We start from the raw sequence: 15,650 nt of genomic DNA, 5'->3' as shown, positions 1-15,650 counted from the left end.
TTTTATTTAGCATTCATGTTCGATCTCTCTAATGGAGGAAAATGGATTCTAGCTCAACCATTTCTTTTTTTTCTCTCTGTGAAGTCAAGCTAATGGTTTAAGTTCATATCATACATTGGATTGTACATGTAGGACTTTATATTTTAAAAAGCTGCCCTCTTTGATGTGGACATCCCCAGCCCATCTCAAAGATCCTGTGATTAGGAACGGCCATTCCATCAGCATGCAACCTGACTGGACTAGAAAGATTCAGGCTACAGTATGCCTATCTGTCTAAAGGGACACTTCACCAAAAAACTTCTGATTTATTACTAGGGGTGCACGATATTGATTTTTTGACCCCGATATCGATACCGATAACTTTCTGCTCCTCAAGGTCGATACCGATAACCGATATATATATATATTTATTGTATTATAATATTTTTTGTATGTATATTCCTGTAGTTTTGACCTAACCAGATTTATCATGACATGAGCGTTACTACTATGAAGAAAACAAAGCCAAGAGAACAGTTTTGACTCTTCAAATAAAGTGACTATATTTATTTTTCCAAATAAATATAATTTGAGTCAATCACAAAATTCACAATCCGTCAATGTCATTAACTATGTGTTTCCCTGAACAATGAGTGAACTAAAAACCAACAGGTATTGTGCTTTGTCAGTAGGGATGGGTACCGTTCACATTTGAACCGATACGGTACCGGTACCTGTGAATCGATACCGGTACCCAACGGTACCTTTTTTCTGTACTTTAGTCTCTAAAAATGTAATCTACCTACCTCAGTTGTAAAAAAGAAAAATCCAAACTTCAAATAACCACATTTTCGACCGTTTTCGGCTTGCCATTGCCCCGACTGCTTTGTTGTTGAATCAAGTCAAATCCTAAGTAAGCATATATTGTGCGTGTGAACGTTGACATGAAAAGAAAAACGTTTTTTTTTAAACGGTGTAAATATATATATATATATATATATATATATATATATATATATATATATATATAACAAAATATATTATCGGAGCTATCAATACTTTTATCAGGATGACGTCATAATTGCTGATATCGGCCCGATAATTATTGACCCGATAATTATCGTGCATCCCTATTTATTACACATTACACACATAATCTCACACACATCCAAAAACTCTAAAACAGTTTTGCACACATTAATTTAGTTTGACAGTTATTGAGAGTAATGAGTTTGAATATGGCCACCAGTGATGTCATTGGGGACACTGAATCCTTGTGTCGTGTTAATTACAGCACTGTGAAATGATGTAGATGAAATATAGCAATAGCTTGTCTTATAGGGACAATGTCCACAATGACATCACTGGTGGCCTTATTCAAACTCATTTACTCTCAATAACTGTCAAACTAAATGAATAATGTGCAAAACTGTGCCCCTTTAAGATCATGAAACATTTTGGTAATGGAACATATGATATTTATTCCCAGGTATTTCATACCCTTTATTTTCCAAATGAATGGGGCTCCCATGAGATCAGATTTTAATGTATGAGAGTTGAGTGGTATTGCCTCACTTTTGTTCAAATAAATTTTCACAAACTGCCGAATAAATCAACCAATCGCCTGTCTGCTCAAGGTTAACTAAATGTCATTAGCATACATCAGTGGTCACCAACCCGTCGATCTTGATCGACTGGTCGATCTTTGAGACTGTCCCTGTAGATCTTTCCACGAAAAAAAAAAACCGTTATTTTTTTTATTTTTGTATTTATCTTACCCTGAGAGTCCACATTACAGTTCTACTTTTGTTTTGATGTGAAAAGTGATGCTGCACTTAGCACTGACTGAGAAAGTACACATACAGTTCTACTTTTGTTTTGATGTGAAAATGATGCTGCACTTAGCACTGACTGCACTTAGCACTGACTGAGAAAGTACACATTACAGTTCTACTTTTGTTTTGATGTGAAAAGTGATGTTGCACTTAGCACTGACTGAGAAAGTACACATTACAGTTCTACTTTATAAAATGCTAATTGTAAATATGTTTGTCAATGTTAATAATATGAGAGTCCACATTACAGTTCTACTTTTGTTCTGATGTGAAAAGTGATGCTGCACTTAGCACTGACTGCACTTAGCACTGACTGAGAAAGTACACATTACAGTTCTACTTTATAAAATGCTAATTGTAAATATGTTTGTCAATGTTAATAATATGAGAAAGTCCACATTACAGTTCTACTTTTGTTTTGATGTGAAAAGTGATGCTGCATAAGATGACTGCACTTAGCACTGACTGAGAAAGTACATAATAGTTCTACTTTGACGTTTTAATGTTGGACCAAAGCATTGCATGTAATTAGAATACAGGCAAATAAAAGTCATTTAGTTTAAAGTACAATCTTGGCGGTTTTTTTCTCTCAACGCTTCAATAGGTAGATCTTGCCTTTACCAAAAAAAATAAAAGTGATCTTGGGCTTAAAAAGGTTGGTGACCACTGGCATACATAGTCAATTTACAATTACAGTGTTTCCCCTAGGATTTATTTCAGGGGGGGGGGGTAGGCCCCCCGAAACTATTAGTGTTGTCGCGGGGCGAGCGTGTCAGGGATACGTGGTGTCAAGAGTGTCGTCATAGATGCACGCAGTAAGGCGGTTGTTAGTATCGGTGCATTTCTCTACACTGAGCTGAAATTAAACAATTGCACATACATTTGGTAAATAAATATTGACAACAATATTTATTTACAATTATACATACAGTAGTGACAACAGACATATGAACTATTTACAATACAGGGAGGCACATACAACACTATGCACTCTATTTACTACCAGTGTCAGAGCGAGTGCACTCAAGTTGTTCAGAAATTCTGAGGGCTCAGAGTGCACACTGGACGCTCTGACCGAAGCGTCCGTTTATCAGAGCGGAGCAGATTTTCAGAGTGAATTTATTAACACTATGGTCGCCAAAAACGCCTTACCACGTCATTCCCCGCCATGCTCATTCTGCCAAAGACGCCGTACCACGTCTTTGATATCAATATTTCAAAAATCTGTGATCGCAATCATATTTCTCCCCCGGAGACTTGAGATCTACTGTTGATCCCCTCTCAACTCTCCAACGGTTCAAGAGCGCCATCTGGTGGCCGATCGGCGGATCGCCCAAACCGGAAACAGGAAACGGAAGCTGGTGCTCATTCCAATTCGGTCCGATCACTCGCTAATAGTCCCAGGACTCGAGCTAGACACAATGGATAGCAATCCGTTACAAATAACTCGATAAACAACATGATTTGGACGTATATACTATTAAACAACCTGGAGATGGATCGCATATTTCTACATCCCATAATAGGAATATTTCTGCTCCACGCTCATCGCCCAACGCTACGAGGAAGCTACGGTAAGTTTCAGCGTTATTTTTTAACGTGTTCGATACAAACTGCTCTAATGATCATATCACCCACACTAGATGAATCATCTAACGTTGGCCACGGAATTATAAACGACCCCCCCCCCCCCCCCCCAACCGGTCAACATCAGATGATAAGTAGTAACTTCTAGAAGCACGTCCATTTGAAATTTTTTTTCTCGCGCGGATTGCTATCAAACTGTATTTGATCATCAATATAATGCATTTAGAGCTATAAATCACGTTCTGGAGAATGCTGCAGAAAACGATAAAAACATACTTATACTTTAGACCATATTTTAGTATGAATATGTGAATGAAAAAGTATAACGTTGCTACACCCTGAACAATAGATACTTGACGTTGAATGGGCCATAGTAATGTCAATTTAGCAATACAATTTAAAAAGTTATAGCCCTGCAAAGAAGGGGAACTTCTCCATAGACAAATAGAGCTGGCGTGGGATGGTTTATTGTGAATATAAGCCTGGCGACCAAAGTGTTAACTCACCTTAACACTTTGGGTGCCAAAAACGTGTTAATACGTTTCTGGGCCCCGACCGTAGAGTGCGAAAAACGTCTTTTTACGTTTCTGGGTCGTTTTTCCTTTTTTCTATATTTTTATTCATTATCCATCCAGGGAGCCTGGTGTTACCATAGGGAATGGGTCTGAGGTCGCCAAAGTGCAATACCGGCCGCATCCAGCTAGACGGCGGTATCGAGCACCCTTTGAAACCTTTTATCTTGGCCTGTGCGTCGATCTAATGTCTCCGGGTCGTTTTATTTATTTTTTTGCAAGGGGAGCGGTTATAACGGTCGGATTGAGAAGAATCAAATGCTCCCGATGCATGATGTGTGGTGGATTATGTTGGAGACACTACTTGGAATAGCGATCAGATAATTGGAATAATCTTTTTGGGGTACATCCTAGTCAAGGTAAGGGCTATATGATATCAATCTTGTGTTGATCCAAGCATGTCTTCACCTCGATCCGAACGTGTGTGTGTAACGTTAGTCCACAACGTATGCCGTTGGTGACGATCGAAGCATAAAAAACCGACCCCCCCCCCCCCCCCCTTTCATGCATTCATGATGAAACATAATACCTATGATATAGATTTGATTTGAGAATAATAGCGGGTCCAGGCAAGAAATGGCAACGGTTATAGTATAATACACGCATAAGGCTATTCCTCAGCATTTCGGGAATTACCCCAGACCGATCTAAAAACATACTCATATTCACCACGGTATTACGCGTGAATGTATGCATGGAAAAATGATCTATTTTTTTGCATCTTGACCGGAAGAAAGTCACGGTCAAATGACCATAGTATTGTATCCATAGCTATAATATAGAATATAGTTATAGCTCGACAAACAAGGTGACGGACTCCTATCTTTTAAAGCGTGGCAGTGAATTCTCCACTTGCACAACCTGATAGTAGGCACTTCCGGCTGACTTCCGGTTGCCAATGGTACTTCCTGTCCCATCCAAATACATTGGTTTTAGCTACTTTTCTCCCCTTATTTAAACAACTTTGTCGTCACAGAGAGGCAATGAAACGTTTGTATTATTATAGTATAGAATGTATTTAATAAGCAAACGTTTGTCAGCAGGGTTTTTGGGCTGTATTTCATGTAAAAACGTTCACTGTTAGTTTACTTGCTCACGCTAATTAAGGCTAATGCTGGCTAACAGAAGCTAGCGCAAGAAATGACGCCGCAAAGTATTGTTTATAGTGCATTTCTTGCCACCTTATAGCATTTGTACATTTGTATGACAGTCTATAATGCTCCCGTGAGGTTTTTCCGGACGTTTTGGTAATGATTTTCACTATAAAATCATATTTCTAAATGACAGGAAGTTGATGAAAACTGTCCGGAATAGCTTTGAGCTAACGATCTTTGCCGATGCATTGCAAGAAACGACGCCGCAAAGTATTGTTTATAGTGCATTTCTTGCCACCTTATAGCATTTGTACATTTGTATGACAGTCTATAATGCTCCCGTGAGGTTTTTCCGGACGTTTTGGTAATGATTTTCACTATAAAATCATATTTCTAAATGACAGGAAGTTGATGAAAACTGTCCGGAATAGCTTTGAGCTAACGATCTTTGCCGATGCATTGCAAGAAACGACGCCGCAAAGTATTGTTTATAGTGCATTTCTTGCCACCTTATAGCATTTGTACATTTGTATGACAGTCTATAATGCTCCTGTGAGGTTTTTCCGGACGTTTTGGTAATGATTTTCACTCTAAAATCATATTTCTAAATGACAGGAAGTTGATGAAAACTGTCCGGAATAGCTTTGAGCTAACAATCTTTGCCGATGCATTGCAAGAAACGACGCCGCAAAGTATTGTTTATAGTGCATTTCTTGCCACCTTATAGCATTTGTACATTTGTATGACAGTCTATAATGCTCCCGTGAGGTTTTTACGGACGTTTTGGTAATGATTTTCACTATAAAATCATATTTCTAAATGACAGGAAGTTGATAAACTGTCCGGAATAGCTTTGAGCTAACGATCTTTGCCGATGCATTCCATTCTAAACGTAACGTTAGTTGTTCAAAACATTACCCGTCTATATAATTTGTTCCTCAACGTTATATAGACGGGTAATGTTTTGTAAACTAACTGCAGCCTGCTACAGTTAGAAGCTAACGTTAGCCAGCAAGCTGCAGCTTGCTACAGTTAGAAGCTAACGTTAGCCAGCAAGCTGCAGCCTGCTACAGTTAGAAGCTAACGTTAGCCAGCAAGCTGCAGCCTGCTACAGTTAGAAGCTAACGTTAGCCAGCAAGCTGCAGCCTGCTACAGTTAGAAGCTAATGTTGAGGAACAAATTATATAGACGGGTAATGTTTTGAACAACTAACGTTACGTTTAGAATGGAATGCATCGGCAAAGATCGTTAGCTCAAAGCTATTCCGGCCAGTTTTCATCAACTTCCTGTCATCTAGAAATATGATTTTATAGTGAAAATCATTACCAAAACGTCCGGAAAAACCTCACGGGAGCATTATAGACTGTCATACAAATGTACAAATGCTATAAGGTGGCAAGAAATGCACTATAAACAATACTTTGCGGCGTCGTTTCTTGCGCTACCTTCTGTTATCCAGCATTAGCCTTAATTAGCGTGAGCAAGTAAACTAACAGTGAACGTTTTTACATGAAATACCGCCCAAAAACCCTGCTGACAAACGTTTGCTTATTAAATACATTCTATACTATAATAATACAAACGTTTCATTGCCTCTCTGTGACGACAAAGTTGTTTAAATAAGGGGAGAAAAGTAGCTAAAACCAATGTATTTGGATGGGACAGGAAGTACCATTGGCAACCGGAAGTCAGCCGGAAGTGCCTACTTTTAGGTTGTGCAAGTGGAGAATAGATGGGGCCTGAAAAGGGTGTGGCACCCAATGTGTTAACGGCCCTGGTATCCTTCAGTCCATTAAGGATGACATCGACAGATGGATGGCTCTGCCATTGCCTTTATGAGGTAGAGCTGAGACGTTAAAATGAACGTTCTTCCAAGGCTCACCTACATCATGGCCTCCATCCCCTTGAAATAGTCTTTAAGAGTTGATTCAAAAGACATTAAATCCCTCTTTATTCTAGATAAGGAGGCCTAGGAGTACTAGACATTTATCAATAATATTATTTCTCACTCATGTGATGCAAAGGACCCATTGATATGGGCCTATAAAACGATTACCTGGAGTTATCTATGATTGGCCTTGAGAAGACCATCATATCTTGGAATAAGAATATCTCTTTGGTATCACTGTGGTGTCATCCCAAACTGCCACCGTCAATGGATAACATTATTATTGGTTTTTCATGTCACATTGTGAAGCTTCTGCACAGGAGACTTGGCTTCCAGGGCTTCTCTCTTCCATCATGTCCCATCTGGTGTAATCAGCTGGAGGATGCACACTAATGAAACCTGGCAGAGGCGTTATTTATTAAAAAAAAAAAATTATTTAGCTTTTATTTATCCAGGAATGTCCCATTGAGATACATGATCTCTTCTTCCAGGGAGTCCTGACCAACACGGCACACAACAAGTTTCAACATAAAACAGGGCATTAAACAAAAAACATACAATTCATACATAAATATAAATACAGAAGGCCATTTGTGCAGTGGCAAGGAGCATAATCACATCAGCAATAGCATCAGGTAAAAAACAGTTACATGTTTCATGAAGGGTAGCATACCCTTTCACGTAGCATACCTTTAAAAGCATTTACAGTAGGAAGTGCCTCTAGACAAAGTTTTACTTGCAGCGTATTCCATAAAAAGGGAGCATAGTGAGAGAATGCAGTTATTACAGTTGGACACATTTTTCATGACAAAAATACTGCCTTTTCAACAACTTCAACACCAGTTTGGCCTACCTGACCATGGCCTCATGATGCACTCCAGCCTTGTGTTGGGATTAGCCTTTTGAGATGGCCGCCTTGTTAAGAGGTATGGTTTCAAACATGTATCGTTTGATGTATAGAGCTGCCCCTAATGCATATTCCACTATCCGGCTTGTGTGTTGAGCATGACCTCAGTGCACTCCTGTCCAGTGCAGTGGGAGATCAGAGATCAGTTTTGAGTGCATCTAAATGTGTTATTTAGGATCATATAGTTTAAAATACTAGGGGTGGAACGGTTCACAAAATCGACGGTTCGGTTCGTATCACGGTTTTAGGTTTGCGGTTTTCGGTTCGGTATACGTTGTTTTTTGATTTTTTTTAAATGTAACACTCCAAAAATACCATACACCAACATAAAATATATAGCCTAAAAATAATCCAACTTTTCAGTTATTCTCAAGGACGTAGTCATGCAAAAACTGAAAGAATGAGGCCATTTGACATCAGGCACATTATTTTGACAGTGACGGTTAGAGCTAGGAGAGATTTTGGTACAGCAAGAGGGGAGGCATTGCTGATTTAAACATGCTTCTCATTTATGGTAAAAAAAAGGTTTACCTTTTAATAATGTTTGGCACACAAAGACCGAACTGACTGAAAAATATAGGCAACATTTGTCAAAGTATTAACTCGTCAATATACCCCCCTTCCCCACTAATCGAACTGGTGTCGTGGAGTCACTTCTCTGTGAGCGTTTCCACGGTTAGCTTGCGGCTAACAGTAGTTAGCTCGCGGCTAAAGTTAGTTAGCTCGTAGCTAACGTAACGTTATATAACCGAACAATACACACATGCCCTGAATGCGTACCGTTCGTATACCGTGTGTATTGTTCTGTACACGGTTCGAATGCGTACCGTTCCACCCCTATAAAATACTGAATAGAGCATATATCACCCCTGTCAGTTTATCAAAGATGGACAACAAATATTTATGCTCACTTAATTGTGGCAATCGAGGCTCACTACGCCATCTCCTGTGGGTCTGCCTAGCTGTTAAAACAATATTATCTGCTGTGGGTCTGCCTAGCTGTTAAAATAATATCAATGATGACAGAATTTACAATTATGCTATCTTCCCTGTATGCCCCATACCATGCATACTGGGTCTAAAGCCAGAGGGTGTCGGAGCCACTGTTAATTGGCTGTGGACTGTGGGCTGTTTATCTGTCAAATGGCTAATTGTCTTGAATTGGAAGGAAGGAAAGCCTGCTTCTGTGTGGACTCTTGATTGGGGGAATATCTGGACCTAGTGAATATGGAAGCTGCTGGGGGACTTATAAGATACAGATATTCCTTTATTGATCCAGACAAGGGTCTGGATGGCCACTGGGACATTGTTAGGGGTGCACAACATATCAGTGACCATAATGTATCAGTCTGTATCTGTGATATCTTTTCATATTGGTATCGGTCTGATGAGCAAAACTGGACAGATATGAGCAAACATATATTTCTCTGTCTAGCTGCCGTTGTGTGTGTGTCCACACAGTCTTTTTTTGGCCATGCAGTTTGTTTGGTGCATGTAACACAGGATTGTGGGGCAAATGACATGTCGTCAGCTTGTGACTGCAACTTGTTCTTGTTCGCGGACGACTCAGCCCTGCTGGTCTCTGACAAGAACAAGTTACAGGTTGAAAAAACCCTCAGCTCAGAACTCGGCAGAATCTGCACCTGGCTCGCTGATAACAAACTATCATTACACCTGGGTAAAACAGAGTCCATTCTCTTCGGATCAAATAACAAACTCTGCAAGACCGACGGCTTCTCAGTTACAGTGGGTGACAATATTGTCACAAGGAAAGATGAAATTACATACCTAGGGTCCATCCTAGATGCAAATCTTTTCCTGTGACAAAATGGCATCCAAGGTAATAAAAAAAAGTCAACCAACGAACTAGATTCTTGTACCGGATCTCCTCTCTGGTAAACAAGAATACTCTGAAGACTCTGGCAGGAGCACTCATTCAAGGGTACTACGACTATGCTTGCACCTCATGGTACCAAAGCACCTCAAAGGCGCTAAAAACAAGATTACATCACAGAAATGGTCAGACTACTACTTGACCTTACTCCTAGAACCCACCTCACCCCTGCCCACTTTGACTACCTAGGATGGCTTAGAGTAGACGACAGAGTACAGCAACTTGCAATGGGCCTGATCTACAAGATACACTATACGACTAAGGTACCCATGTACATGTCAAAATACTTCCCAAAGGTCAGTGAATACCACGACCACAACACCAGATTCGGCTCAAACAAGGGACTAAACGCGTTTCGCAATTATGCCACATCAATGTGGAACGCCCTACCTAAAGCTGTAAAGGAATGTGAATCCCTACCCACATTCAAAACCGCTCTAAAAGAGCACCTACGGGAGGGTGCAATTCGAAACTGGCCACCATAAATGTCCAAACCCAACCCCCTCCTAATAGACAGTCTCCTCCCCTCCGTATGTAGCCTATATACCGTAATTTTCGGACTATAAGGCGCACCTGAATATAAGCCGCAGCAGCTAAATTGAATGATGTGTACATATATAAGCCGCACAGGACTATAAGCCACAGGTGTTTTAATGTTTAATTACCATATGTAAGGGTTCGTGCACAGAGGGGATTGTTGGGAAAGAGATGGCTGTTTGAGGAAGCTCCCATTTATTAACATTTAAACAAACTGTACTGTATCACATAGCGTTTCAGACACAAACTTTTCAACTTTCAAACTTAAACGGTGCACTCAAATAACAACACTATAGTAACAAATATATATATATAATATATATCAACAGGGGCGGCTACGTGGCGTAGTGGGCAAGGCGCTCGCCACGAATGCGGAGACGCTGGGCTCGCCTGCACTCCACATTGCTTTCAATTTAGCTGGTCGTTCATACTAATACACATTGGCCGTATTAGGGGGTGGGAAACTGATGGGTGGGGATCGGGCGTTGTGGACAGCGACTCCTACAGGTCGGTTAGTGCGCCTGCGCAGTAGAATCAGGAAGTGTCTGGGGCAGCGTGAGCCTCCCACGCGTTACTCCTCGCCACTGAGAGATCGAGCTGCGCAGGTGAAAAGATGCGACTGCTGTTACCTCAAGTACCGGAGGGGACTTGTGCTATGTATGACTTAGTCCACATTGCAGCCGGCTTGTGGGAGGCAAGAAACAGCGTTCGTGACAGGGGAGGGTTGAATTGGATGATACGAAATTGGGATGGGAGAAAATATAGAAAATGGGAGAAAAAGTGGATAAAAAAAAATATATCAACAATAACAGTGAAGTAAACATCTCACGTGAATAAGTGAATGAACGTCTCGACTCGAGGCGAGGGAATGAATGTCCGTGAAAACCAAGATGGCCGCTCAGCAATACCATAACGGAGCAAGGCATATCCGGTTGGATACTGGTAAGGCGCTGCCCTCTAGTGGCCGGCGATAAACTCTTCATGTAACCTGTAAAATCCATAGATTTAGGAGGTCCCCTAGTGGCCGTTAGCTGTAAAAAGCCATAGATTAGCCGCACCGTTATATAAGCCGCAGGGTCGAAAAATGGGGGGGAAAGGCGCGGCTTATAGTCAGAAAATTACGGTATTCCCTCCCCACCGTATGTATATTTCTCTCCCACCCACCCACCCCCTCCAAATGTACAGTCTCCTCCCCACCGTATGTATATATTCTCTCCCCACCGTATTTATATTTCTCTCCCACCCACCCACCCCCTCCTAATATACAGTCAGTCTCCTTCCCATCATATGTATATACTCTGTCAGGATCTATGGGTAACAGTACTGTATATTTGCATATCATATATGTCACAAATGTAACAGTACTATATACCTGTATGTCATGTATGTCCCTATGCCATAAATGTCATGATGTCATGTATGTTGTGTATGTCATAAATGTCACTATGAATTGAAAATGGGGGACCCTGATGTAAACAAGACAAACGTCTTTCTCTGGTCTGCATCCCCATAACAATTGTATGTATTGAGCCGTACTGTATTGTACCCATTCTGCAATCTGTTAAATAAAGTTTTCTCTCATTGTAGACCACCTCCTGCTCCGTCTGGGGGTTGGTGAGTGGGGTCAGCGCATATTCGCGATCTCCTAATAAAACAAGTAATTTGAGTAATAGAAGCCTATTGTTGCTGGAATGATTCATTACACACATATACGTACCAATTAGCCATGTGTCTCCAGCATCTCAATGCTGTACTAGTTCAGAGAAACCTCGAGGATCCCTAAGAACCCACCAGTCATTTGAAAGTGTAGAATAGGTTCCAATATTCCATTCCAACAGTGTTGTGAGGTAAGGGGGGAGTTTACTAATAAGGGCTTTAATTGTAAATATTAAAATAAACAAATTCAAGAGGTTTATTTGGCATACAGTGAAATGTGGGTGGCCATGCCCGCTTTGATTGTGCAATAATACTAAATAATAAAATAGACATTTGAAATGTATTAGAAGGATAAACCCTTTGAGATATGCTATCTCGTTTTCGAGGGGGTCCTTAACATAGGATACAAAACATACAATACAATACATAACTAAACAAAACACAGGACAACAAATACACTTATACACTGACAGACGCTCTCCCAAGCTCACCCCCACAATCCACACTGATTCCTCCCAAGAGGATCACCAATATATATATATGTTCCCCTATAAAACACATACAAAATTATAATTTGATCTGTAAACAACATGTAAGCCCTAACACAGTAAAGTGAACTAGGCAGTTTGTTCCAATCAGCTGGTGCTTTATATTTAAAGGCAAGTCGACCAATATCTTTGGTGGTTCGAGGTATAGTAAAGAAAGGATGATCCGTGTGTCTTAAATTATAAGTTGAACTATATGGTGTTAAGAACTGCTTTAGATAGCGGGGATAATTAAAGTAAATACATTTGTAAACAAAAACCAACCAATGAAAATGTCTTCTGACATAAGACAGTGATGGGTTCTATAAGGGCACCTCAATATAAATCTGCAAACACTATTATAAGTGACATTTAAAGGACGGAGATTTGTTAGTGTGGTGTTCTGATAGACTATGTCTGCATAGTCCACTATTGGAAGTACCAGCTGTATAATGATTATTTTCCTAACTTGAAGAGAAAAACAGTTAATAGAACGATACAATATTATCAGGCTACAATTTGTTTTCTTTATCACAGCATCAATATGTGACTTGAAGGTGAGTTGAGAATCAAGCCAAAGACCCAGGTACTTATATTCATCGACATTCTCGAGAGGAGCATCATCTAAAAACGTAATCGACAACTGATTTGATATTTGCAACAGATTTGATCTAGTACCAAACGGCATACTATAGGACTTCTTCTTATTTAATAAAAGTTTGTTAATAGCTAACCATTTCTGAACAGCATCAAAATGAGTCTGTAAAGCATACTGAATTTGTTGAATATCAGACTTAGAGGAATAAATCACTGTATCATCAACATAATAAACGGGTAATAAAATAGACATAAAATAGACATGATAAAATAGACATGCTAAAGTCCTGAGATGGTGCAATACAATGTTAGCTACGGATTAAGACACTGGGTCCTATGTACACTACTATACAATATACAGTTTTTACTCTATATCATTATGCTATACATGCTATTTCTAAACTATACTATACAAGAACCACATCAGTTATTTCCTTAAAGTGACCTTTATTTTCCTCGTCCCTTTAAGTGTCCTTTCCATTTTGTTTAAAGTGACCGTTTGTGTGTGAGCGAATGCAGCATGTGTGTTGTGTGTGTGTGTATGTGTGTGCTCATGTGTACTTGTGTTTGGAGAGTTCAATGTTCTGATGGCCTGGGGGAAGAAGCTGAGCCTCTGTGTTCTTGCTGCGTGTAGGCGTAGGCGCTTGCCTGATCACAGCAGCTTGAACAGGCTGTTGTTGGGGTGGTGGGGGTCTTTCATTATTCTGCAGGCTCTGGATTTGCACCTCCTGTTATATAAGTCCTGCAGGGGTGGTAGTGCAATACCCGTAGTACGCTCTGCTGAGCGCACCACTCTCTGTAGGGCCTTCCTGTCCTGGGCCGTGCTGTTTCCAAACCAGGCAGTGATGTTTCCAGTCAGAATGCTCTCTACAGCCCCGGAATAGAAGGAGTGGAGTATCTTCCCCGATACTCTGAACTTCCTTAATTGTCTCCGGTGATAGAGGCGCTGTTTCACCTTTTTTACCACAGAGTCTATGTGTGTTGTCCATGTCAGATCCTCTGAGATGTGGACCCCCAGGTACTTAAGACTGCTCACCCTGTCCACGATAGCCTCATTTATCCACAGTGGCGTGTGTGTCCCCTGCTGTATTCTCCTGAAATCCACTATCAGCTCCTTGGTTTTACCAATGTTCAGGAGTAGACTGTTATCCCGGCACCAGCGTGCCAGTACATCAACCTCCTCCCGGTAGGCTTTCTCGTCGTTGTTAGAGATCAGCCCCACCACCACGTGTCGTCAGCAAACTTCACTATGTAGTTGGAGCTGAACCTGGCCACACAGTCATGTGTGTACAGTGAATACAGCAGGGGGCTGAGAACACAGCCCTGGGGGGACCCGATGCTCAGGGAGATTGAGTTGGAGGTGTGTCCACCCACCCTGACCGCATGGGGCCCGTCACTCAGAAAGTCCAGGATCCAGGCGCTCAGGGTGGAGCTCAGACCCAGATCGATCAGCTTGTCAACCAGTCTGGTGGGGAATATGGTGTTGAAAGCTGAACATAGTCAATGAACAGCAATCTCACATAGCCCCCCTTCTGACTGTCAAGAGGAGAAAGGGTGTTGTGCAGTACCTGGGAGACCGCGTCGTCAGGGGACCTGTTTGTCCTGTATGCAAACTGCAATGGGTCCATGTTACTAGGGAAGGAGGCACAGATGTAATCCTTGACCAGCCTCTCAAAGCATTTCATGACCACAGAGGTGAGTGCCACCGGTCTGTACCAATGATAGTTACGCCTTTCAACCAGAGAAGGCCACCCAACCTTTTCATAAAGGACACAGTGGTGGGTATCATATCTGTCACCAGTAATAACTAGTTGTTCCGATACCGATACCAGTAGGGGTGTAACGATTCGACCTCACAACGATTCGATTCGATTATGATTCTTCAGGCAACGATTCAATGCATCATGAAATCTTTTCATTTGACCACGATTCGATTCGATACATTTCCGATAACATTTGGAACAACAACAACAACAACAACAACAACAAAAAAAATCATGTTATTGCATAAGGAAAGGAATTCTGGATTAAAACAATTGTGTAAACTGGCTAAAGAATTGGATCAAATGATGGGTTCAAATGAAAACATTTCTGTCATGCAAATCAAGCATGACATGTTGTGGAAATTATGTGGTGAAACTACAAGGTTGCATGAGTCACTAAAGCCTTTATTGCCTGATGATGAAATGTCCAAACAAACGGAATGGTTTCAAAGTCATATGCACAATGTTAATCGGATCATTGACCAAATGGAAAGATGGGTGCTTGCAAACAGGGAGCAATGCACACTCACACATGTTGAGGATGATGAAATCAGTGATGTGCCCAATACAAATGAGGTTCTGGATAATGATGGTTCAAATTTCAATGCTGTGTCAAAAGGAAATGAGGATGTGGATAGTATTGGGCCAAATGACAGTGTTTCTAATACTGGTGGTAAATCGAATGTCACGTACAAGAACAAGTTACAGGTTGAAAAAACCCTCAGCTCAGAACTAGGCAAAATCTGCATATGGCTCGCTGATAACAAACTATCATTACACATGGGCAAAACAGAGTCCATTCTCTTCGGTTCAAATA

General features: G+C 40.9%; 1 protein-coding gene across 1 annotated transcript in view; it reads left to right on the top strand.

The window, feature by feature from the left end:
• The window catches only part of lrpap1 (low density lipoprotein receptor-related protein associated protein 1), a 118,243-nt gene that overhangs the window by 18,146 nt on the left and 84,447 nt on the right, over positions 1–15,650 (top strand). The gene's annotated exons all lie outside the window — the stretch shown is intronic.

This window comes from Notolepis coatsorum (assembly GCF_963971535.1).
Source record: "Notolepis coatsorum genome assembly, chromosome: 7".
Classification (NCBI taxonomy): Eukaryota; Metazoa; Chordata; class Actinopteri; order Aulopiformes; family Paralepididae; genus Notolepis; species Notolepis coatsorum.
The sequence above is the reverse complement of the archived record's forward strand: the minus strand, read 5'-3'. Positions and strand labels throughout refer to the sequence as shown.